This window comes from Dasypus novemcinctus, chromosome 3 (genome assembly GCF_030445035.2).
Source record: "Dasypus novemcinctus isolate mDasNov1 chromosome 3, mDasNov1.1.hap2, whole genome shotgun sequence".
Classification (NCBI taxonomy): Eukaryota; Metazoa; Chordata; class Mammalia; order Cingulata; family Dasypodidae; genus Dasypus; species Dasypus novemcinctus.
In genome coordinates this window covers 8,786,214-8,812,245 of record NC_080675.1, presented here as the reverse complement: position 1 = coordinate 8,812,245, position 26,032 = coordinate 8,786,214, and positions in this window count along the sequence as shown.

Genomic DNA, 26,032 nt, shown 5'->3' with positions numbered 1-26,032 from the left:
AGGGATGGGAATACTCATTAACAAGTGCATGATTTTAGAAAATGCCAGGCACCATTCCCGATAAATACCACAATATTTTAATTTCTACCTCATGAGAAGCCCTGATTGGCAAGTACCTTTCTTAAAAGCTGTAATTCAAGAACCCATACTCTTTCAAGCTTGTGATTCCAGTTCCATCTTGATCAACCAACTCAAGCTGGTAGAGAGAGAAGCAAGGGGTACCACCGGCAGGAGGTTTCTAACGGGTCAGTCTTAGAAGAGTACACATCATGGCAAGGCATATGCTGCTGGCTAGAACCCAGTCACATGACACCATCAGCCTTCAAAGGTCACAGAGGGAAAGAATTCCAGCCTGATGCCCAGTAGCGAGTTTGGTGAATAATTTGCTAGTTCCTTCCGTAGTCGGGAAATGATGGACTTTTTCACTTTTGTTGGCAGAAACATCAGTTTCGCTTTCAGAATAACAAAAAATTCGAATTCTACTTCAAACCATTTACAGAAATGTATTCTACGTGAGTTAAAGACCTAAGGGTGAAAGCAAATCCTCAGTAGAAAATGAAAAATAATATCTTTATGGCCTTAAGTTAGGCTAGGTTTCTTTCTTACTACAAGACACAAAAATATCAAACTATAGTAGATATGATAGATGAATTTTACTAAATTTATTAATGACACTATAGAAATTTGAAAATGTAAATCACAGTTTGGAAGACAACGTTTGCAATGAATAAAACCAACATAAAATCAGTATCTAGAATATATAAAGAATACCTATAAAACAATAGGAAAATATAGACAACCATGTAGAAAAATCAGTGATAAAGTGTATAAATAGGCAGTTCTGCAAAGAGAAAATCTGGAAAGCCAATAAACATTTCAAAGAATGCACAATGTCACTATAAATCAGGAAGACCAAATATCATTCTATGCCTATAAAAATGGCACATTTTAAAAAGAAATTGATATTAATAAGAGTTGACAAGAATGTATATAAGTTAGACCTCTTATACACAGCTAGGAGGAGTATAAATTGATACAAATATTTTGGATAAAAATTGGCAAAATCTAGTTAGATTGAAGGCATTCATTCTCTGTGACCCAGCAATTCCTCTTCCAGCTATATCCCCAAGAGAAAATCTCTACATAAAGAGGAATCATGTACAGCAGTTTTCATTGTGGCATTATTTGCAATATAAAAAAAAAACGAACACCACGTACAGAAGTATCTATCAAAAGGGGACTAAATTAAAAGTTATACTATATTCATACCCTCAAATACTATATATAGCAGTTAAAATAAATGAGGTAAAGATACATGTACTAACACAACACAACAAAATCTCAGAAACATGGTGCTGGAAAAACAATGGTAAGGAGTTTGCAATTTTCTGGATTGGATCATACAGTTGGTATAAAGCTTAAAATGAAACAAATGAATAGAATGGGCTGGGGGAAAAATACACCAAATGTAAAGTAAGAACTATAGTTGGTAGTAAGATTTTGATGATATTCTTTCACAATTTGTAACAAATATCTCAACAACATTGCAAGGTGATGGTGGTGGGTTGATGTATGGCACCCCTGTATGATGTTATGCCTGTTTGGCTTTGTAAGTTCACAACTTTCACTATATACTTACTGTTTATATAGGTTCATGTATGAATGATATATTAAAAAAAACACACAAAAATAGGGTGAGATTGGGAGAAAAATACACCAAATGCAAGATACTTTGATTAGTAGTAATATTTTGAGGATGCTCTTTCATCATCTGTTAAAAATGTTTCATCACAAGGCAAGGTATTGGTGGTGGGGTGAGGTATGAAAGCCCTGTATGATGTTATGCATGTTTGTTTTGTAAATTCACAACTTTTACTATACACTTATTGTTTACGTATGTTAATGTATAAGTGATACACTTCAGTAAATTAAACAAAAATTAAACAAACTAGTATATGTTATGATAATAGATAAAAGAAGAAATATACAACTTATATGGGAAGAATAAATAACAAATTTAATATGGTAATTGGTTAACTTTCAGGAGACAAGGGGAAGACATGATTGGAAAATGGATGACAGGAGGTCTTACCTATATTTACAATGATGAATTTATTTACAGAACATAGAGAATGGGAGACGATGGGGAAATATCATGATTCAACCAGATACAAGAAAGATAATTGAGGGCAGAGATGTCCATCATATATTTGCCATCCTTTGCTGTTTGCTGAATGCATTTTATAATTTTAAAAGAATCAAAAATAAGTCTTTGATCTTATTATCCCCAAGCACCCCTTTCCACTAAAAAAGCCCATGAAAACTATCCATTTATTTTTTATTGGCCTCAGGAGATCACCCACCTTACTATGAGGAGTTCTAGAATGGTTGCTCTTTGTTTATGTGGACACCTGGGAGAAGCACAGTTGGCTTCTGAGGACAAGTCCTTCAAGGGGCATAATCTTCAATTAACTCTTTTCTTTTACCAAAGCTGGCCAAATAGGATATTTTCCAAATTCATAGGTCATCTAAGGGAATACTTTAAACACATTCGGGCACTTGTGTGTGTGGGCTGATGAACCCAGCAGTCTCCAATGCCTCACCTGAGGGTCAGCGGAGGCCACCAGCAGCCAAAGGTGTGTGGTCTCTGATGGCAGCTCCATAGTTGATGTAACTAACAAGCAGGTATTCTGAGCCAGTTGCTTAGCATAAGAGAGGAAAATGGGAAAGATTACTGTGACTTTGAGATTTTCCAAGCCTTCTGTGCCTGTGAGCTGCTTTCAAAAATCATTCTTTTGATGGGTGAGAAACAATAAAAATAAATAAAATTGTAAGGTCCGGAAAAACAAGTATTATAAAAGTAGAAAATTATTAGCTAGTTGTAATGTAATTATGTCGATTGTTATTATAATTGTATTGTCCATGTGGACAACATTTTATAAGTTCAAGTAGGGCAACCATACTCTCTTTGAGTATGGTTTATTCCAGGTGTCCTGGCTAATTTGTCAATAATGCCTCTTTCACTCTCAGTGTCCTGATTTGGAAACTCCATAAAATACATTCATTAAAAAAAAAATACTTAATTTGAGCCCCATCTTTGATACTGATTGAGAGAGAGCATTGATCCCTTGCTTTGTCTCTCCAAACAAGTTTCCTTTCTAGCAACACTAAAGATAATAATATACTTTCCTTTCCCACAGCCCCAACTTCAGTCTACCTACAGATCCTATTAATTTTCATCCTAAATTTTTCTCCTTGCATCTCCACTCCTGGCCAAAATTGCCATCATCTCATATTCAGAGCAGATGCATAATGTGTGGAGCCATGTGCAAAATGAATATGTGGAGCCCCTTGTTTAAAAATTATTAAGAATTTTGAGAAGGCATTAGCAGAGCCTTTAACCAAGCAAGGAGCCATCCTGACTATGGGGACCCTGTAACTGGATGGGTCCTATGCCCTGGAATTTGGCCCTCTCTCTTGTCATCCTTCCTGGCCCAGGTCTCTTCATGGTACCCAGCCCCCAAGCCTATCCCTGCAAACCTCCGCAGGGCTCCAGCAGGCCCTGCATGATACTCACAGGCTCTTACCTGCTCTCTGACCTTGGAGTCACCGGGATACCCTTCACTTACTTTCCTCAGCCAACCCTGCAGCCTAGCCTATAGCTCAGGCTTTCTCAACCTTGGCACTATTGGCATGTTGGGCTGGAAAATTCTTTGTTTTAGGGGGCCATCCTAACAGCATTAGCTGTTTAGCAGCATCCTGGTCTCCATGTACTAGATGCCAAGAGAAACCCCCTGCCCCAGATATGATGCCCAGAAATGTCTCCAGACATTGCCAAGTGTCCCTGGGGGCAACCTTGTCTCTTGAGACCACTGCCTTAGACCTCCACTTGGCATGCCCCACACCTCCAAGGGCCTCTGTATGAGCTGCTCCCTCTGCCTGGAAAGCTCCTACTTCCTGTGTGCTCCTGAATTACTCCTGTCCTTCCTCAGTCCCTGACCTGGGGAAGCCCTCCCACAGAGGTCAAAGTCTCCCTCTAGGTGACTACATCTAAGTTTCCTAGTCACTGTTTTCCCAGCCCTGAGCATCTAGAACAAAGCCTGGTACATAGTAGGTCTACAATAAATGTTTACTGAATTTACTAATCAAGGTCTTCAATAGGATCAAATGAGACAAAGAGTTGAAAATGTGTTAGGAAATGTGTACAACGAGCATTTGCACTAGATGTGGATTCAAACCCTAGATCTAAATTTCAAGTGATCTAAGATTTAAATAGAACAGCATGTATAAAGGTTCTTTATAAACTAATAAAGCCCCAAAAATGTTAGTAATTCTTCTTTTTTATATTTGCTCATGGGATTTAGCATGCTTTTGGTAAATAGTTAGCAGACAGTGTGGTAGTCTCCAGCAGAGAGCGAGAGGACTGTCTTAGTTTGCCAGGCTGCTATGACAAAAAACACACAATGGTTTGGCTTAACAACAGAAACTTATTGGCTCACTGGTTTGAGGCTATAAGAAGACCAAAATCAAGATACTGTCAAGGCTTGTTTTCTCCTTAAGAACAGTCTGGTGCTAGCTGCCAGTAATCCCTGGGGGTTCTTGGCTTGTATTTCAGCCTCCCATCACATGACAACCTCCTCTCCTTTCTGATTTCTGTGACTTCTGGGTTCTCTTTATAGGGCCTCCAGTAATATGGGCTGAGTTCATCACACCTTAACTAAAAAAGCCTATTCACATTGGGTTCACACCAACAGGGGCACTGAGTAAGATTAAGAGCATGGGTTGCTTGAGCTACATACTTCAACCTACTGTAATGGCAAAAAAAGAGTCCTTGCCTTCTAAGAGCTCACAGTCTACAATTATCAACCACAAGTCTTCATGCAATCAGAAGAGTAGCCATTATTACACCCATTCTAGATATGGCAAAGCATACTTGGTAGAGGCTCAGTGACTTGCCTGAGGTTGGAATCATAGCCTCAGGATTCCAGTTAATTCTTCCTGATCCTGAGGCCTTTGCTTCTCTGTGCTTGTAAGCCTCCTCTTAATGCTAGCCATCATGGCCCACAGAACGAGGCTCTGCCATTTCCTTTATACGGGATGGTTCTCTTGCTAGACGAATGTAGTTCCCAAGGCACACCTGAGGTCTCTCTTCCTCCAGCACTCACTTCAGTCCCTGCTTTATCACCTGTGGCCCTGGCAAAGTGGCTACATTCTGCAGGACTCCATTTCCTTAACAGTCAGTGGGGATATCAATGCCTGCCAGGCAGGAGCGTACCAGGGATTCAATGAGATAGGGTGTGCAAAGCTGTTCAGGAGTTGGCTGGCCTGCCAGTCCCCCAATTCTAACTCTGGTCCTCCTGGTCTTCCCTCATGTGCTTGGCTCAGGCATGATCTCCCTCTTCAGCTTAAAGAGTGTGATGGTTAATTCCATGTGTCAATTTGGGTAGGTTATAGTTTGAGGGTAATCCATACATGAAGGTATGGATTTAAATCATTAGTCAGATCATTGCATCTATGGGTGATTGCATCTACAACGAACAATGGAGATTACCTTCATTAATGATAAGAGTCTCCTCATCTAATCAGTTGGAGGCCTTAAAGCAAGAACTGAAGATTCAATAGTCAGAAAGAAGAACTTCTATCTCTACTTTAGCCAGCCCACTTCTCCTGGGGAATTCAATGTCACCTTCACTGAGTTTCCAACCTGTGGCCTGCCATCTGGAATTCAGACTTGCCAGTCCCCACAACTGCGTGAGCCAATTCCTGTAACCAATCTCCTAATATTTACATTTGTGTGAGTGTGTGTGTGCATGTGTGTAGCCTGCCAGTTCTTTTCTCTGGAGAACCCTAAGTTGAGTAATACACAGAGGAAGTCAGACAATAGCCAACTGCAGTCAACTCAAAGAAATACTGTAATTATCGCTGTTGCATGCTAAAGGAGAGATATAGAGCGTCTCTAGAGGGGAATAGATCCAAACTGGGAAACCATGAGCTAAGATTTGAAGAATGAGAATAGGACTAAGACTAACTAACACTAACACTAAGAAGAAGAATGGGTTTACTAGGGAAAGTGGTGGGCACTATCCCCCACAGAGGGCTCAGTGTGGACAAGGGCCGTTGGGGGCAGGTCCTGCTTCAAGAAATAGGGAGAGAAGAGCATGTGGGGCTGGGTCCACCTGCGAGGTGGAGCATGGAGCTGCTGAGGCCAGATTGCTCAGATTGGCCTCAGTGGGGAATGGTCCACTGACAGTGGCCATGGGAAGAGCTGTCTGATCCTCTGAGACAGGGTGGCGCTAGCTCATGTGTCTCCAGCTGCATCTCCTGGGAAACATGGAGATGCCCAGAGCCCACTTGAAGTTGAACTGGAATATCTGGGGGTGGAGCCTGGGCTCCTGGTACATTTGTTTCCTAGGGCGGCTGCCACAAAAGGAGCAGAGCACAAACTGAAGTCCAAAATCAAGGTGTCGGCAGGGCCGTGCTCCTTCTGAGGTCTCTCCCCTGATTCCTTGGGGCCCCAGGTGTTTCCTGGCTTAAGGCTGCATCTTCACAGGCCATCTTCTCTCCAGTCTTGTCACATGGCACTTCCCTTCCTGTGTGCAAATTTCCTTTTCTCATAAGGACAGTCTATTGGATTAGGCACCCACCTACTACTCCAGCATGACCTCGCTTTAGCTTACATCGTTCCATCACTAATGACTGTATTTCCAAATTAGGTCACATTCCAAGGCACTGTGGGCCTCACTTCCCTTTGGGGAGGGCACAATTCAACCTTTAATTCCAGATGAGCTTGCAGTGCAGTTGAAGGTTGAGGCATTAGCAATTCTCGAAGCAGGGGTGAGACTGACTTTTCCAAGAGGAGGGCCGTGCCAGGCAGGGTCGAGGCTTGAGCAAAGGCTAGCCATGGGAATCCCGTCTCCAATTTGCTGGATTCTTGAAGCTGCTGGGGGCTGCTGGGTGCAGCCCACAAAGGGCTAAGGAGCCTGGGGCTCCCCGGAGGGCCCAGGAGCACCCGCCCCAGTGCCTAGCTTGGCGCCTGATAGACAATTCACACCTAACTAAGAGATCAAATCCGACCCGGGCAAGCAGCAGATGGGCCCAAGAAGGAGACGGAAATGGTGTTTATTGGCAAGAGAATGGGCGGCCTGCCTTTGATCCGTAATCCCAGCTTCAGGTGGGGGCCCCCTGAGCCAGAGAGCACTAATCAGGGTGACAGAGAAATACAGTAAACACAAGAGGAGCAGGGCAAAGGAGACAGAAGAGGGGAGGAGGGGGGAAGAGTCTTCACGGCATAAAATTACCAGTCAAGACAGAAGGCTGAGAGGCGGAGGGGCGGGCTTTCCCGCCCAGGAGCCTGCCCAGGACCCCTCCCCAGCCTCGCCTGGGCCAGGAGAGCAGATGCTTCTAGGCTGGGGAGAAGGCCTGGGCCACTGCTGAGGTGAGAGTAAGGGTCTAAGCCTGGGCCTTCTGAATGCAAAAGAAGAATCTGGAATAAACGGCCCAGGAGATGGAGAGGAGAGGGGTGTGGGAGACGTACAAGGACAGCCAGACGTGATAGGCCACTTGCCACATTCAACCACTGCCCAAAACACCCCTTTTTGTGAGATGACTAACCTCCTTCCCTCCGCCCCCCCCCAAAAAAAAAACAAGACATAACCAAGGCTGGTGTTTGTGTTTAAAGTTTAACGAGTGCTTTAAAAATGTATCTCAGTGATACTTAAATGAATAAATGCTTTCTTTCCAAAAAAAAAAAAAGAAAGCTAGAGAGATGATGGTCCTGAGATTTATGCTGCCACTCATGCTTGGATGCCGATCACTTATCTGGATAATTAAGCAGTATCAGCAAGCAACCAGATCCCTGAAACTTGATATTAATCCGTCCCTCTTAATAGTAACACAGAGCTGCTGCGGTAGAACCCAGCCGAGACTTCTTAATCCCTCTTTTACCAGTGTTCTGGCATCAGCACACAGCATTGCTTTCCCAGAGTGGTTCGAGACATGCTATCAGCAGCTTAAACCTCATTTCGGCTTTGAATCAAAGTGTATTAGGGAAGTCGAAGAGAGTCAAGATGACTGCAGATTTCTTGAGGGGGGAGTAATCCATAACTGCTTTGCCAATGCAGCCAAGGCAAGGAGGAGGAAGAAGCATCAACTGGTTCTCCCTGTTTGGGGCTGGACCAAAGGTGAACTGACACCTTGTTCTCTCCAAATTCAGGGCATCTGGAGCCTTCCAGCTAGATCAGTCAGACACCCCAATATGTCACTTGCTCTCAGGAGTAGGGAGCAAATTCCCACTAGGCCCAGGATCTGGGTGCTTTGCTTTGGCACCCTCCATCTGCTGCCTGGTTTCTGTCTCTTGACTCTGTCTTGCCTTTAATCTCTCACCTTCCCCTTGGACAATAGCATCACTTCTGGTTCTCTGGCTCCTGATTCTGTGTTCTTTCTGCAGCCTTCCAGCTTGGTTTCAAGGAGCAGAGATACTCAGTTTGATTCAGTAAATAAGGGTCTCTTCTGATAGCATGGGGATTTGAAGAAAGAGGAAATAGTAACCCATATATGGGGAACCTTCAAGATTTAGGGCAAGTTTGGTGACACCATGTAGCTCCAGCCACCTGGTTGTTTCATTGAGAGGACATTGATGGGTACAATTGCTCCCTACACTTGAGACTTCACCATCTTGTTACCTCAGCCACAAGATAGTGCCTCTACCCCTTGGTCCCTTCCTCTGCACAACTGCATCAAACCCAAGGGAGCTCTGGTTGGTTCAGTCAAACTCTACCCAAGGAGGGGCACTCAGTATACTCAAAGAGTCACCTCACAGCTGACCAGCCCATGGATGGTGGCCTCTAGGCCAGGTTCACTTCCCTGGTCCAATCTCTTTGACAATGGATATTAAAACCATTCTAAGGTCCGCAGGATGGAGAAATAGAATATGGATTAGAGTGGACTTGCTGATATTCTATTCATGAACTATTGTGATTAGTAATTGAAGAAAATGTGGCATTAGAGTGGAGAAAGTGGCCATGGTGGCTGCTGGGTGTGGGGAATGGGAGGAAGAATGAGATGTGGAGGAATTTTCAGGACTTGGAGTTGTCCTGGGTGATGCTGCAGGGACAGTTACTGGACATTATATGTCCTCCCATGGCCCACTAGATGGAACATGGGAGAGTGTGGGCTATGATGTGGACCATTGACCATGAGGTACAGCGGTGTTCAGAGATGTATTCACCAAATGCAATGAATTTCTCATGATGATGGAGGAGATTGCTACTATGGGGGGAGGAGTGGGATGAAGAGGGTAGAGAGTATATGAGGACCTCATATTTTTTGAATGTAGTATTAAAAAAATAAATAAAGACAAAAAATAAATAAATTAATTAAAAAAAAAAAAGAAAGACCATCTTGGACAGAACAAAGATGCTATAGAAAACAGAACTACTCAGAAAGAACACCCAGATCACCCAGGTTCCTTTCCTTTAGATTCAGCAGCTGGCTCTCCTGGCTTCAGGTCACTGTAGGGACTATACCTTCTATGCCTATGTCCTGGAATGAGTCTTGGTAGGTGAGCTGGTGTCTTGGTGACCCCTCTAAAAGAGGACAATGCCTAAATCAGAAGGAATGAAATGAAGCAGCCTGCAAAGTCCAGAGCATGAGTTAATAAGACCAGTACAAACCAGACTTGAAATCAAGTCCATGTGGAAGTTCCCAAAAGCTGGATTGCCTCTGGCTGGGGGTCACAAAAGAGGCTGGAGGTGGGAAAGCCCAAGTGTCACCAGCAAGTTATACCCAAGGTGAGGTGGAAGGATGTGGTCAGGATATAAGGGATGGTGTCAGGGACAGGATTCTGGGACCAGCACTAGCAATGGAGACCAAGGTAGACCATGGGGTTTGGTTTAAGGCACACGCTTTGAGCAGTGTTATGATCCTCTCCTATTGGTAGTGGCCATGGATCCCTAAAGCAGGTCAACTGGTCTAAGGCCCACAGCAATCTGGTTCAGCAGGAGGAGAGCAGTGATTATGGTATTTCTACTGGACAAAGGCATCAGGTCAATGAGACCCGTTCCAAACAAGAAGGAAATATAATGGCTATGAGTTCAGTGGCTACATTGACTCAACAGAAACATTTGCATGACAGAAATAAGTGTGCATTGGAAGGATTCTCTGAAAGGACTATGTCCAGCAGGTAAATAATTTCCAGTGGTGGCTATTTCACGTTCTCCCACCCTTCCACCACAGATACCCCTTTTTATATTCCTTGTGCCTCTTACTTGCCATCCCCACTGTAAGTAATCTGAAACTGTTCCTTATCCTTTGCAATCTCTCTCTCTCTCTCAGCAGTCTATCACCTCCCCAATGGACTTCCCTGACACCATCTCCTCCCCCATTAGAGGGGACAGGAACTCCCACTTATTTTCTCTGAATCTCCAGTACTTCACAGTCTGCTCTCTAAGTGGCAGGCTAGATAATTCCCTTATACAGAGGTGTGGATCCTCCTTGGAAGCTCCTGTCTTGCACAGCTGGTTATGATTTTGTCAGGTACTTCCACAGAGGAAAGTCTACTCTCAAAGTATCAAATGATATACAGTGGACAATCTAAGAGGGACTATGACTTGGATCCATGAGCTATTCAGATAAGAAAGTCTCTGAGAAGAGGGATGAGAGAGAAGGCATTGGGCTGTGGCTTTGTGTAGACTGATCACACCTGGGGAACAAGGGAGACAAAGGGAGGAAAGAGCAACCACATGTGCATCTTTTGTGCCTATGAGATGTTACAATGTCTTCCTATCTCTTTTTGTAAATATTCTCATGACAATCTGGCACTGGAAAGGCCAAGTAAAATAAATGGAGCTGATCTCTTCAACCAGGTGGCATTATGAGCCTAGGGACACTCAGGGATTAATAGGGAAGGCAAAGAGACTGACTTGTTTGGGGAGTATGATCTTGCCTTAGATTCATAGACACCCAGGCCTAGCAAGGTCCTCAAGCCAGGTGCTGTGAATCTGACTCCAAGAATCTGGCTCCAAGAAGGTTTATGAACCTGCTGAGACTATATGAAAAATAGTCTATGTGATTTCAACATGTTTAAGAATCACTTCTGTGTGCTCACCTTCTGAAGCTCTTACTCAGGGCTTGAAATTCCTCATAATAAAAGAAAGGTCTTGACTTGACTGTATTTCACCATTGTCTTGGCAAAGATAAATAAGTCTTAAGAAAGAAAGGGTGAGACAGAGAAAAAGAAGAAGAGGAGGAGGAAGAGGAAAAGAAAAGAGCTTGAGAGAAAGAAAGAAAAAAAGAAAAAAGAAGAAAGAGGGAAAAATTGTATGGCTATGCCTGGAAATTTGTGCTAGGAGAATATGCAAGACAAAACTAAGAGGATGTAATATTTGAATCATGTACTCCAACAAAGAACATGTTCTTAAACTTAAAACCATGTTCCTATGGGTGTGAACCCATGTGTAAGTAGGACCCTTGGAAAATGTATTACCTATTAAGGTGTAGACTCATTTGTGAATAGGATCTTCTAAGATCTTATTTATGTATTGCCCAATTGAATCAGGGTAGGCCTTAATTTGCTTTACTGGAGGCCATATAAAAAGAAACCAAGTCATTGGAAGCCTCAGGAGGAAGCCAGCAGGAGCTGGAAGAGAAGAAACAAGGATAGAGAGATGGTCTTGTGATGGAAGGCAGAGAGACAAGGCAAGGAACCCCGAGGACTGTGGCAGGCCAGCACAAGAAGACTACCAAATTCAGAGAAATAACATGACCTTGCCTTGTTTTGGACTTTTAGCCTTCAAAACCATGAGCCAATAAAGTCTTGTTGGTTAAGCCTATCCATTGCGTGGTATTTGCATAGCAGTTCTGACAAACTAAGAAGCTGTTTGAAGTCAGCTTGTAGTGGTCCTTGAATTACTGGATTACAAATTCAGCTCTGATCTGGGGCCTCCTAACATGTACACTGTGACCAAATTTCCAAGGCAAAAGTAAAGAATACAAGATCTGAAAAATACAAATACATGCAAATTGGCATAAGAACGCATAAATAAATTGTTGGGACTGATAGCTTAAAATTAAGTCTCTTCTGGAGCAACTAGGGAAGACATGATTTCAAACTGCAGCCAGAATAATTATTCTAAGGCACATATTTAGCCAAATCACTTTATTGCCTCCACTGGCTGTCCATTGCTCTTTGGGAAAGACCCTCATCTTTAAAGAGGCCCATGCAGGCAACAGTGAGCTTTAATTTTCCAGCCTCATCTCATATCAGTTTCCTCCTTTCTCGTTCCTGTCTGTCACCTCAGCTTTCATTTGGGGCATTGAAGGCGATTTGGTTCTTCTCATTTCAAACTGTTGTGCCTCTTATGCCTCTGTCTGTATTGCCTTCATTGCACGCCCCCGGTAGCAATGAGTTGACCCTGCTCATCCTTCAGCTGCCAGTGAGGACCTTTCTCCTGTAGGACACCTTTCTTGGTTCTTTTAGAATGGAGTCAACTCACAATGTCCTCATGCTGGATGCTCATCAAATTTTTCTTTTAAGATGCTTATAAAAAGAACTATGCATCTTTTTCTCACCAGCATGTCCACAGCACTCAGCAATATGGGCTTTCAATAGATATTTCTCTCTATGCATTTGAACCCTGTATCAGAGGCAGCTGATCACAGCAGGAAGAATAAGTGCTGTGGAATCCGGCAACTCAAACCCAGTCCACGTTGCATATATGGTGTCAGGTTGAGCACATTACTGAATTTCTCATAAATGGTATATTTTAAATGTATGTAAATGTGTATATATGCATATAGTGGAGTAGTAATACTGACCCTATATGTTTTTTGCTTGCTAATTGGTTGCTGCTTTTTCTAAAATCAGACACAAGTGGTATGAAAGGATTTGGGAGAGTTCCAGGAGCCTGGTCTGCCCCATTGGCCCATTCTTCAGATGGTCCCATAGAAGCCTCCCTTTTGTCCTCACTTCTGACCCTGTCCCGGTGGATGGACTGACAGCCACATTGGCAAGGCAGATTTGTGGTGTCAGCTTCCCTTTCAGGACTAACACATGGAAAGAGGAAGCTGAGCTCCCTCCTTTTATCTATAAAATAACACTTTTGGTGACAAGGTGGAGGGTGGCAAAGGGAGGGGGCATGCATGTATCGACAACCAAGCACATCGCTACCTTTACCTTTTCATTTTTATTTGCACAAAAACAGTAAAATGTTTTTACAGGGTAAGCCAACAGTGCGATGGAAACTGAATTAGAGCATCCTTAATTAATATGTCAGAATATAAGAAATGATGAAAATATGTATAATTAAATTCTTGCACTAAAACAGGATTAAAAAATGCGATGAAAATAGAAGCATAACTTTTTTTCCCCTCCTTTTCCTCCCCAACCCTTTCCCTCCCCCTTACCTCCCGAAAAATAATAATAATAATAAAAAAAGAAGTGTCAAGGCTGTGGCAGCTGCTGCCTGCATCGACCTCAAAGAACGATTGGGTTGCTGGAGCTGACAGGCTGGTCACCCCCAAAATTAGACACAAATTGTCGAGATTAAAAATTCTCCCCCAATCAGGTGCCAACTGCCTTATTTTCATACTAAGATGCCGCAGGCTGTGTGCTATGACAGCTGGACATGTTGGTTCCCATACAGACTCACGCAGTGATAAGGCTGTTCAAGACAGGTGTTTGGAAGAGCCAACATTGTGAATAAATATACAATTATTGTACACAGGGGCAATATTGAGGGTTATTTTTTTCTGGCTCCCCAGAGTAACACAAAGGTGTCTCTGGGTGTGACCCTGAAGATTGGTGAGGCAATTAGCCCAGATTTAACAAAAACACACAGGAACCCATTCCCCCACCCTAAGAGTCACAGAGTCCCCCCAGATCTAATTCCCCTAGCTCCAGAAAAGTCCTGGGGAGAGAGTTGCTTGACTGTCCTCAAGAGGGAGAAACTTGGGTCTTCGTCAGACTAACAGGGAACTCAGACACAGGGGCACAGGTGACGTCTCCTTTGGGAAATAAAGGAAAAATCCCTTTCTCATCCTTGGAGAGTGTGTGTAATGAGACAGATCTTGGTTTACCCAAGGAGGGAGTTGGGTCATTTGGGAGATTTCTTTCTGGGGGTTGTTGAATTTCATCCCTGTGAATGGTGATCCCCCCACAAGACTTATAGAAAGGCAAAAGGGAAGTGAAATAGAATTGTCATAAACTCATGGCGAATGACACCAGCATGTTTAGGACAGGCCTAGATCTAATCAGTAAATATAGATGTGAGACATTTCAGGGCATCTGGGTGGTTGTATGCTTTGGACATAACCTAGCCTCAAACCCAGGCTTTGCCACCTACTATCTCTATGACCGCTGTTAATTCATGACCCTCAAGGACTCAATTATCTCACCTGCAAAATAGGGACAATATTGCCTACCTCTCTGAGTTGTGGTGGAAATTAAATTAAATCTTGTATGTCAAGGTCTGTGGCAGGCATGGAGATATGCTGCTGAGATCCCTCGTCAAGGTCACAGTCAGCAGAGAGCTTCAAGCTCTCAGAACTAACAGGTTGGATGAGGCTGCTGAAAGCTGCCTTGCTCAAGGTCATGCCTTTCCAGAGAGAGCCCACATCTTGAGCCTAAGAGAGATGGAGGTACAGGGACCTGGCCATGATCATCCATCCAGTGCAGGACACCCCAATGAGCAGTACTTATTCCAGAGTTGGGCTGGCCATGGTTTTGTGTAGCTCCTTACAATTGGCCTTCCCTTACTGCTCACCTGTCTCCTCCCCTTCCCTTCACAGGTGCTTATTCCTAATAACCATCTTGCACCCAAATTCCATGTCCCCAACTGCTTCCTAAGAATCCAGCCTGTGATCGGATCATAGCACCATTTCTATTTCATAGTGAGTGCTTCAAATGAGGGTATAAATGTCGTGATCACTGTAATGAGGGGAGCTCCTAGAGAAGACATTGGAGTGAGTGAAAGCTCAGAAAACAGGATACCTAATCAATGGTCCTGTTTCTCTGAGAAAACATTGCCTTCCCAGAAAGGGACCTAGACTGCAAGTAGCCTGAAAAAAAAAAGAAAAGAAAAGAAATAAAAGAAAAAGAAAAGAAGAGAATTGGAAAGAAAGTGTTTATTCAGGCTAGTCCTGGATTCAGGAAATAAGAGGTTTCTAGTCTGGAGCAGTGTCCTCAATGGGTAAGATGATTTTTTTTTGGCCAGTGCAGCCCATGTCCTTGCCCTGGCTCTCAATTCACCAAGTAACGTTCTCATTTTTAATCTGGATACTGAGTGCTTTGATACTGGTGAGAAAGGACATGGGTCCTAGGCAAAAACATTCCCAATTGTGATGAAGCACATTGGCATGTCTCAAATACCTGTTAGGGCCGGACCCAGCTTCACCATAAATGGAGTCATCAGAAGCTTGTACTTTCTGAGCCTCAGTTGGCTGATCATTCTCCAGGTTTGTTTTGAGGAGAAAATTAGTGGACATATGGAAAATGCCCAGCGGCATTCCAGGCACTGAGTGGAAGGACAAGCACCAGCCACTCACCTTTCCCCTACAAAAAGTTCTGGCCTGGAATCAGGAGATTGTGAATTGCTGGAAGGAGCTTCAGATCTTTCTTCAGCCTGCTGTGAAGCATTGAGACAACCTCTCTGAATTCAAGGAGTCTTATCTCTAAAATTTATGTCAGATAGTTTCTGACTCAAAATTGCTTCTTCCTTCTCGAATCTTCTTTACCATCTCACAGTGTGCTCACTCAGCACGCAGTGTTTCCAATTCTCTGAGACCCCCACAAAACTACGTCCAGCAGGCATTCAAAGATTAGATGAGTGTACTCAAGTACTTGTGCAGCTGACAGGAAATCTTCCCAACATTCAAAGAACTTTATTTTTTCTGAGTATCTTTGGGTTTATTTGAAAGGGAAAGATGAGTGAATGGATATGTCTGTTTAGACATACAGTGACATGCTCTCTTCTTTTCAATTCAAAATGAATCAATTCAGTCAGAAAAGACTGAGTACACACTATGTTCAGATTTGTCCATTTGTTCTCTAACCTTTTTTCCAATGTCCCCAGGACCCCAAGCCTGAAATTAAGGACCTTCTTCCAGGACTTTCTGCATTGCCCTCCAGCACCACTCCTCCTAAGTGCCACCTTGCACTCTTTCTCATCTGACCATTTGGTCACTTCCTCCACAGAACATTTCAATTTTTTCCCGACTGCTCAAGTGTGGAGTAGCCTTTGCCCTTCATTCATTTTCCAAGGCAGTGTTAATTGAAGGTCAACCCTAAGTGGTTAACCTCCTGTGTAGAAGATTCGGGGATGCCCCAAGAGAACGTCAACCCACGGAGGGACCACTCAAAATAGGCTATCAGACATTGTGTCAGACACCACCTTCATAGAGTCCACCAACCATCCCAGCATGGGTCACTCCCTCTGGGCTTGCTATCTCTTTCTTTCGCCCCTGTCTACCCTCATATGGGGCTGATGTTCAACTCTTGTTCATATCAGACACTTTACCTCTTTCCTCATTTCCCTCTTTTGTGACCAAGTAGTACCCAAAGCCTATCCCTAACCGGCCCCACACTCTCAGAATAAATAAAGCATCATTTGACATAATACTTATATGTTTATGTATACCAGGAAAGAAGGAAGGAAGAAGACAAGGAAGGAGGGAAGGAAGAAAGGAGGGAAGGAAGGAAAGAAGGAAAGAGGGAGGGAGGGAGGAAGGAAGGAAGGAAGGGAGGAAGGAAGGAAGGAAGGAAGGAAGGAAGGAAGGAAGGAAGGAAGGAAGGAAAGAAGGAAGGAAGGAAGGAAGGAAGGAAGGAAGGAAGGAAGGAAGGAAGGAAAGAAGGAAGGAAGGAAGGAAAGAGGGAGGGAGGGAGAAAGGCAGGGAGGCAGGGAGGGAGGCAGGGAAGGAGGGAGGAAGGGAGGGAGAAATAGCTTATTATGCAGAAAATTTCATCTCCTTATTGTCTCAAATTCTTCCTTTGAGACTAGGCTCCCAGCCTTCATAGACAAGAAGCTTAGTGTAATAATTTCCTAATCACAAAACCAGTCCTTATCTCAAGATTTATACCCCTCTCCAATTGGAAGGGATAAATGTCTGCATTATTGTATTCATCCTCATGTCCAAAACACACACACAGACAAGAATGCAAGAATTCACAGTGTGTGTCAGGCTTTGTTCTATGGGTTCTCCATGTAAACAATCATTTAATTCTACAACAGCTCAAAAGACAAGATTCAATTTTCATCTCTATTTTACAGATGAGGAGACTCATCTGAGAAAATTAGTATGTGATTTGCCCAAGGTGATAAGTAGTTGAGCTGGGTCTTGACCAGGCACACTGGCTCTAGAGCCCCACCTGACACCAACAACCAGTCCACACACTTACACACACACCACACTGACCCTCACACACACACACAGAGATGCATTACTGATGCTTGCTCTTGGCACCTGAAACACTACCTCTCCAACTTCAAAGAGAAGGTCCTCTCTGAAGTTCAATCCCAGATCGCATGGACCTTACTGAAGTGTAACTAAAGCATAAGGGACAGTTCTTGCAATAACTCAGAAGGGCTCCACAGGGCTTGTCAGGAATCAGGCCTCAAATTCATCACTCTTGATTCCAACCAAAGGCCAAGTATTGGGGAATGACCCAGACAGCCTGCTACATCTGGCCTGGGAATGCTCTGGATTCCATTCTGGCATTAGACCAGCCCAGTTCTGTCTGCACTGAAGCTGCTCTAAGAAAGCATGGCTGCTGGTCTTGAAGGTGGAGTTTTTGAGAATATTGTTCCTTCTACAGAGTCTCAAAAGCATTTTCTCTGTCTTCTTTTCAGGAAGAGCTAGACTTCTCTGGAGGAAATGAATTGTTTTATTTTATAGACGAAGTGACTCCTGTACAAACCCAGTTTCCATCTTGGAAACCCCAAGGCTTTATGCGTTGCCAAGTTTTAAAAGAGTTCAGTGCATCATTTTAGGTACTAAGTTCACGCCAGCTGTCTCAGTTTTCTAGGGTTTCTGTAGCAAAGCAGTAGAACATGATTGGCTCATGATTCTGGAGGCCAGAGGCCACATTAAGTATGAGCAGGGCCCACACTGAAGCCTGAAGGGTTTGGCGATGGCCTACCAGCCATCCCTGCCAAAACTCAATCTCGGACTCTGTCTTCTCTCTCTCTCTGTCCAAATTTCCTCTCTTCAAAGGACATCAGTCCTTTTGGACTAGGGCCCACCCTAATCCAGTTTATCCCAGGACTGGTGCTGAGGTCTTCAATATATCTTTTGGGGGTCAGAATTCAATCTAGAACACCAGCTTAATGATATTCTTCCTACAATATTTTCCAATACCCCAATTCTTTACTTATTTCCGTTTTATCCTTCTAAAATACTCTTTTTTTTAAATTTGGCAAAATTTCTCAAGTCCTTTGGGAGTGAGGTAAATACAGGTAAATACTAAAAAATAAAAATCACAAACAGTTTGTGATGGCATCTGAAGTGTTAAAGATGAGACTTGGTATTTCAGTTGGGCTGACCTCTTCTTCTTTAATTCTGCTTGTACAAGGCAGAGAATCAAATTCTTTGCTGTCAGCCGGGAAGAGAGAGAGGTGGGTGAATTTGCAACAGGGCCAAGGCTTATCATTCCCTCTGGTGTCTAGGGGACTTTCCAGTTTTCAAGGTAGGCGAAGGGCTGCCCCAGAGGGCTGGTTTATCCAAACTGCGTCAGTGGGGAGAACTTCACCCTCAGGCTGTCCTCAGGCTGGGAAGTGGCCTGTCTGGGCACTAAGGTGGGAATCAAGCCCAGCTGCTGGTGGACAGGTGTTCATGCCTCAGCCCAGTACCCTGGCTCCCAGGGCAGCTGATGGTGGAACAGGGATCAGGTGTTCTCTTGGACGCCTCTTGGACCCATGAAACCCAAGCTCTGTGGCTAGGGGCAGGGCCCAGGCCTCGGCCACCCTGCCATCTGGGGCCTGTGTAATGTCCACCCCTAGGGGGTTCTTGACAGAAGAAAACTGCATGGTGGTGGTGGAGGCATTTTTTTTTCCTATTTTCTTTGTTTATTGTCTGTATCCCTTACTAGACTGATTATTACAGATTTTATATGAGTCACGAGGGGAAGACATTTGACTAGTTCCTCAGCATATCCTCAGTGTCTAGAATACTGCTTACCAATAAATATTTGTGGAAGGAAGAGAGGGAGGAAGGAAAGTGGGGAGGGAGAGAGGGAAATAAATTCTGGAGTTCCCAGAACGCAACAGGCTAGACTCTATCAGATTGGGTACAGTCTGTCCACACATAGCTAAGGTAAATGCTAAAATGTAATGTGTCTTAATAGAGGTACGGACATTATGCTAAAGGGCAAAATCAAGTTAATTAATTCTAAACAACTTTGAAAGACAAAAATCTCCTATCTTTTCTAAAATGATTTCTCTTTTTCTAATAATGAGAGATCAATTAGACTAGGCAGACAAGTATAAAAGAAAAATCAAAATTTCCCATGAATGTATTATACAATAATAACCACTATTATTAGTATTTTGGTATGTTTTTCTTCCAACCTGTGCATTTTTCTGTATCTTTTCCTGTAACTGAGACCATCATGTGCATATTGTGCTTATTTGAATACTGTATATAAAAATTCCAAAAGTTCTGCAACGTTTGACACCAACTTGGAAGGTATGAACTTCAACAACTTCTGCCAGTTCTGCAGTAATTCAATTCAATTTTGACTCTAACTACCTGGAGTTAAGACAGACTCCACAGGTTAAGGGCAATCTTCCATAAGATTGACCTTCAGATACCAGCCACAAGCTTGTAAACCCAGGCTACCTGCACTTCTGACCAACTACCAGCCCCTCTGGTTCAATAATTTGCTGGAATAACTTGTCATCTCCTTAACATATGAGCTATCAGGAATGATCCTGGGTCTATCATGAATAGCAAAACAAGGTTCTAACATGGGAAATTTCAAAGATACAGAGATTACCTCCCCAGGAAGTGAGGAAAAGATCAGTCAAGCTTTAATTATACTACAATATATCTTATGCATTTTCCAATATTTAAACCTCTTGGCAAACACCATTTTTAATAGCTGTGCTTTTTTTACGTTTTATGGATATTTTATCATTTGTCTACTTAAAAGTTATTTGCAAGTTGATAATGATAAACTTGGGTCACATTTTGAATTATTTCCATAGAATAATTTATGAAAATGGAATAACGTTCAATCATATTATACCCTTTTAGGCTCTTGGTAATGTGAAGAACAAGAGGAAAGGCAGGAAGAATCACAGAGATGTGGCAACTGGTATTGCATGAAGGTGTTCAGAGTCACATTTCTAGATAAATATTGAACAGGAAAAGATGAAATTGTGTTATTGCCAGTGGTTACCATGGTGGTAATGGAGATTGAAGTCATCATGGTGGCTGTGATAAGGGAAATGGCAATCATGTGGAGGTGGTGATTGGGGTGATGCAGAAGGTGATGATGAGGGTGGTGCTAATGATATTGATGGCAGTGGTGATGGTGGTGATGATGATGGTGATGGTGGTGGTGGAGGTGATGGTAATGATGGAAATGATGTTTTGCTGTTGATGGTGATAGTGATGATGGTGGAGGTGATGGTGATGATGGCAATGATGTTCTGGTGTTGACGGTGATAGTTACGGTAGTAGTACTGCTGATGGTGGTGATGATGTCATGGTAATGATGAAGATGGTATTAGTGGTGGTGGTGATGCCATGATGATGATGATGACTTAATGGTGATTATGATGATAGTGGTGGTGATAGTGATGGTGATGATGTGGTGGTGGTGATGATGTCATGGTGATGATGGTGATGATGCTGGTGGTGGAGGTGATGGTGATGATGGTGATGGTGTCCTGGTGTTGATGGTGATAGTGATGATGGTGGTGCTGCTGCTGATGGTCATGATGTCATGGTAATGATGGGGATGGTACTAGTGGTGGTGTTGGTGGTGATGGTAGTGATGATGTCACGGTGATGATGATGATTTAATGGTGATGGTCATGATGGTGTTGGTGGTGGTGGAGATTGAAGTCATAGTGGTGGCTGTGAAAGTGGTGAGTAGAATGGCAATATGTGGTGATGGTGATAGTGGTAATGTTGAAGGTGATAATGAGGGTATTATTAATGGTGCTGATGGTGGTGATGATAGCGGTGATGGTGTGATGATGATGATGGTGGTGCTGGAGGTGACAGTGGTGGTGGTGCTCATGGTGGTAGATATGATAATGATAGTGATGATGGTGGTGTTGGCAGACATTTTCTCATCAGAAATGTGACAGTAAATATGACTGGAAGATAACTTTCTTTCTCTGTCCTTTCATCAAACTGCCCAAGTTTTCAGGTTAGTTTAGAACATTCTATCAGCAACAACCATTGTCCGAATAGGAGGAGCCCTGAATTTGAGAAGGAATTACTATAATAATTCAGAAAAGCAAGGTTTCTATGCAACATTCACAAAGGACAGTTTATGTGTCAAGCCTATGCTCTTCCCTTATAAATGGGATTAGCTTCAGTCTTTCTCATAAGTGCTTGCAAATCACATTGTTCTTAAGGAAAAAAAGAATTTTCATTTATCTATACTTCTGTTTAGCTCAACAATTTTGTATTAAGCTTCTTCTATATCCTCTATAGAAGGGATATAGAACCTCCAAGGGCACTGGTTTCCCTTCTGTCCTGCTCCACCTCTTTGTTTCTAAACGAGGGGTCAGCAGACCATGGCTGATGGGCCAAATTTCCCATTGCCCATGAGCTCAGAATAGTTTTTACATTTTTAAGGGATTGAAAAAAATTTAAAATCGAAGAAGAATAACATTTGATGTGACAAGTGAAAATTATATGAAATTCAAATTTTAATGTCCATAAATAGTTTTATTGGAACATACTTCTTTCATCCTACAAAGGCAGAGTTGAGCAGCTGTGACAGAGACCCTATTGGCCACAAAGCTAAAATGTTTATTATCTGGCCCTTTACAGAAAAGGTTTGCTCACTCCTTCTCTGACCATGTGCCGCTGAACCTGGATGACACTGAAAAACCAGCAAGACTATGCTGTAAACTATCCTGAGCTTGGGCTCTCTATTTACTTCTTAAATCATTCCAATCTCTGGAGCTCTAGTTCCTTAATAATAAACTGGGGAATGTTGTTTTCATCTTAAATGGGGATAGTAACTTTTAAAAAATTATCATTAATATAGATATGCAAGGCATAAAGCCCTGGTCAAGTTGAAATTAAAGCTTGCCTTGAACTTCCGGGGAGCTTGGTCAAAAGGGAAAGATGTTCAATTTTAATAATCTCATAGTTCAAAAGGAGGAAATAAACCAGTTTTCCTGGCAAACAGATTGTTGTTTGGTATGAGACTCTAAAAGAAATGATTCTCCAACAGCATTTCATAAGGGGATACATACAGTATCTTCAACAGTACCTTCACAGTGTGTGCACCAGGGCTTCTTGCCCTTTGCCTTGGGGAAAACCGAGATTAAAATGTCAAAGGCCATTTTGTAAAAGCAGTTCTGTGAGATGGACCAAGCACCAGCTCCCCAGTAATACCATTTGTTTGCAGGATATAACCAGAAAAGGTAGATTGACCTCCAGTCTTTTGAAAATTTCCTCATAACTTTCATGTCTATTTTATGGTTTTTGTAAGAAAATGTCCTCTTTCACCTTTACACCACCGGGTCCAAGAAGTCTCAGTGATGGACAAGAACCTGAGAGATGCATTGCAAAGAAGAGAAACCCAACCTTCCCACCGTCCAGCATTTTACCCAACATACAGACTTGGCCTCACAAAAGCAAATACATCATAAAATATTTTCAATTAGTTTGCACTCTCACTAGTGCTGTCCTGAATAATTAGGAAAACAATTCACATTCTGCCAGGAGCTGATGTGAAGTGTTATCCCTGGGATAATTATCTGTCTGCAGTTCAGTTTCCCCTGCTCCCCTCAGGTCAGCAGGGCCACAGGAGGACACCCAGAGAGCATTAATGAGCTCTCACTGAAGATGTTAAAAAGCTTGTATTGATCTGTTTGTCCAAGAAGGAGATATTTAAGCCTCTCTGCTGAGGGCAGGGGAGACAGCGAACCCCATCACAGAGCCTTTTAGCCGGCCTCTGCCAACCTGCCTTCTCCATTGCCCCTCTCAGCAGGTCTCCTTCCGGAGGTCATACTCTGAAACTCACAACAGCACTCCCCCCTGCCTCCATGCCACTCTTCCATTATTTGTTTGTATGTGTGTGTAAGATTGGGGGAGGAGGGGAGTAAGAAGGAAGATAACCTAGTGAATATGCAAGAATCCATGAGCCTATATCAATATAAAGAGGAAGATAAACAGATAAATATAGATAGATAGATAGATAGATAGATAGATAGATAGATAGATAGATAGATAGATATAAAGATAAATGGAGCCAAGGAAAGGCTTTTTTTTAATCACAGAATACCAGCTAATGAATGCAGAATAATTGCCATATGACAACTCTCATAGTAATAATTGATCCATGCAAGAAATATCAGTTGTCATAGGATGATGAGAAACAGGATACTTGCATAGCCTCAATGTATCTCACAACAAGACACTTATTAATTAAAAAGGAAAAAAAATAGTGATTTTTCTGTGGAAAAACCTGGTGGACACCACCTTAACCAAGTGATCGATGTTAGCATCCCTGGTAAGAGAACACTGGCATCATGTACCTCCTGAACTGACGCACCGGGGAGGACACACCATCACTTCTGGGACATTCCTGTTGGAATTGCATAGCACAAACCTAGTCATCAGGGAACTGACAAACTCACTTGAAAGGACATTCTAGAAAGTAAGGGGTTTGTACTCTTCATAAACGTCAAGTTCATAAAAGTGAGGAAAAGACTGCGGAAGAGTTTGGTTTAAAGGAGACATAAGAAGACAGAACAGATAAATGCAACATGGCATCCTATATGTGGTCCTGGACTAGAAAATTTAAATTTATTTTGACATAAGGATCAGTATTGGGATAATAAATAAATTTTGAATAGGGTTTGTGGATTAGCTGACAGCACTGTATCAGTGTTCATTTCCTTATTTTGATAATTGTACCGTGGTACTGTAGGAGAATGTCTTTGTTTTTAGGAAACACACTCTGAAATATCTACGTGTAAAGTATCATAATGTCAACAACTCACTCTCAAATGGCCCAGAACAATAAATAATAATGTGTGTGTTTGCAAGTATGTTTATGTGCATGTGGAGAGAGAGAGAAAGAGAGAAGAAAGCAAATGTGTTAATATGGGGAGAGGAAGTAAAGTGCAAACAGGAGTGCTTTGTATTATTCTGCAATTTTTCTACGTCAGAATGTACGTTAAAATATTTTTTAAAGAAGGAAGGAAGGAGGGAGAATGGACAGTGTAGCAATGTGCATACCCTCCAGCACCATGCCCTGAAGAATGCTGTTTGCGGGGCTCAGGGAGGGCAACTTACAGGCAACCAGAACAACAAGGGGGTGACCCGAGCCCTGACCCACAAGGTGTTTAGCTGAGCAGATGTGGGAGGATAAAGCCTTGAGCTGAAACGCAGGCACCTGGGGATCAGGCAGAACTCTGCCATGGAGAAGCTGGGTGGCCCAGAGCAAGTCCTTAAACTTGTGAGGACTTGGGTTTCCTGTTCCTGTCCACAGTTAGACTTGGACTTGAGGGTTAAAACTGTTAAGGAGTCACAGGCTTCCTTGGAGTCAGAATATCTTAAGGGGCTGGGGTCAGTGCTTTAGGCAGCAGGTTTCCATACAAGCTGAAAAATAATACAATAAAATAAAAACACAAAGCAAAATAACAAAATGAAATAAAATAAAAGAGGAAGGCAGCAGGAGGAGAAGAGCATTAGACCCAAAGCCGAAAGACTTGCAATTTTGAATCAGGGGAGACCCTTTGGAAAGCTGGCAGAGACCAGCAGGGCAGCTGTGGAAAATCATGTCACTTCTGTGTTCCTCAATGTCCACCTCTGTGCCCTGGGGTAACAGCCCAGGGCTTGCAGGCAGGCCTGCAACAACTGCTCCCTGAATGGCCTGGACGGGAAGAAGGGGCAGCTGGGCAGAGACTCTGGGGAGATGTGGCGAGTCAAAAGGCATCACAGGGGGTGCAGGCTTTGCAGACCGACAGCCGTGGGTTTTGTTCCCTGGATCTGCTCTGTAGTAGCTAAATAGCTCACCAAGCCTTGGTTTACTTTCCTGGAAAATGGGGTCACAGGACCTGCCTGTCTGGGTGACCGGAGGTTCCAAGATAGTGTGACAAATACAAATGCTCTGGCAAGAGCCAACACTTTGCTAACTTTGGCTTCCTCTGTTTCCCACCCCCCACGCCCCCTAAATTCAAGAGGTGATCGCCCTTACAGTGTTGGCTGGTGGGTGTTGGAACAATTCCATCTTTGTCCCCTGATCTTACCTAAGCATGGGATCAAATTCTATTGACGTGACAACCCGCCCCCTCCCATCTGCCAGCTGAGGATATTTCATGCTGAACTGCTGATTCCATTCTCAGAAGAGAGGCAGGGCCCCCCAACTCCGCGTGCTCCGAGAGGGCTCTGAAAGGCGCCCAGTTAATGGGCGAAGGACGCAGGAGCAGGTGAGGGCCCGCGCTCTGAGAACGCACCTTTTGTCCCCTGAGGGGTCATCCAGCCCTGCAGTCCTAATTAAGGGCTTAGATCAGGGATCCATCTGCCCAACTTCACTCTGGCTTCTCCGACAGAAAATGTGTTCCTTTGTCTACCCCGCCTGAGTACGCAGCCCTGTCAAGAGGTCACTGTTATGGAGCGTGGGACCGGGGGGACCCCAGGAGGCGTGGGGGGATTGCGGCAAATCCTGGTGGGAATGGACGCTTCAACGGCAGGAGCAGGGCTGAGAAATTAACAATAATCAAAATACAGAAATGAAAGCTTCCACCAAGAGCACGGATGTTGGGGCCAAACAATAGTTGGAAACCTTTTGAGAGGGACAGTTCCTCTCTAATAATGGCACGTTATTGATATGGTAATTTTT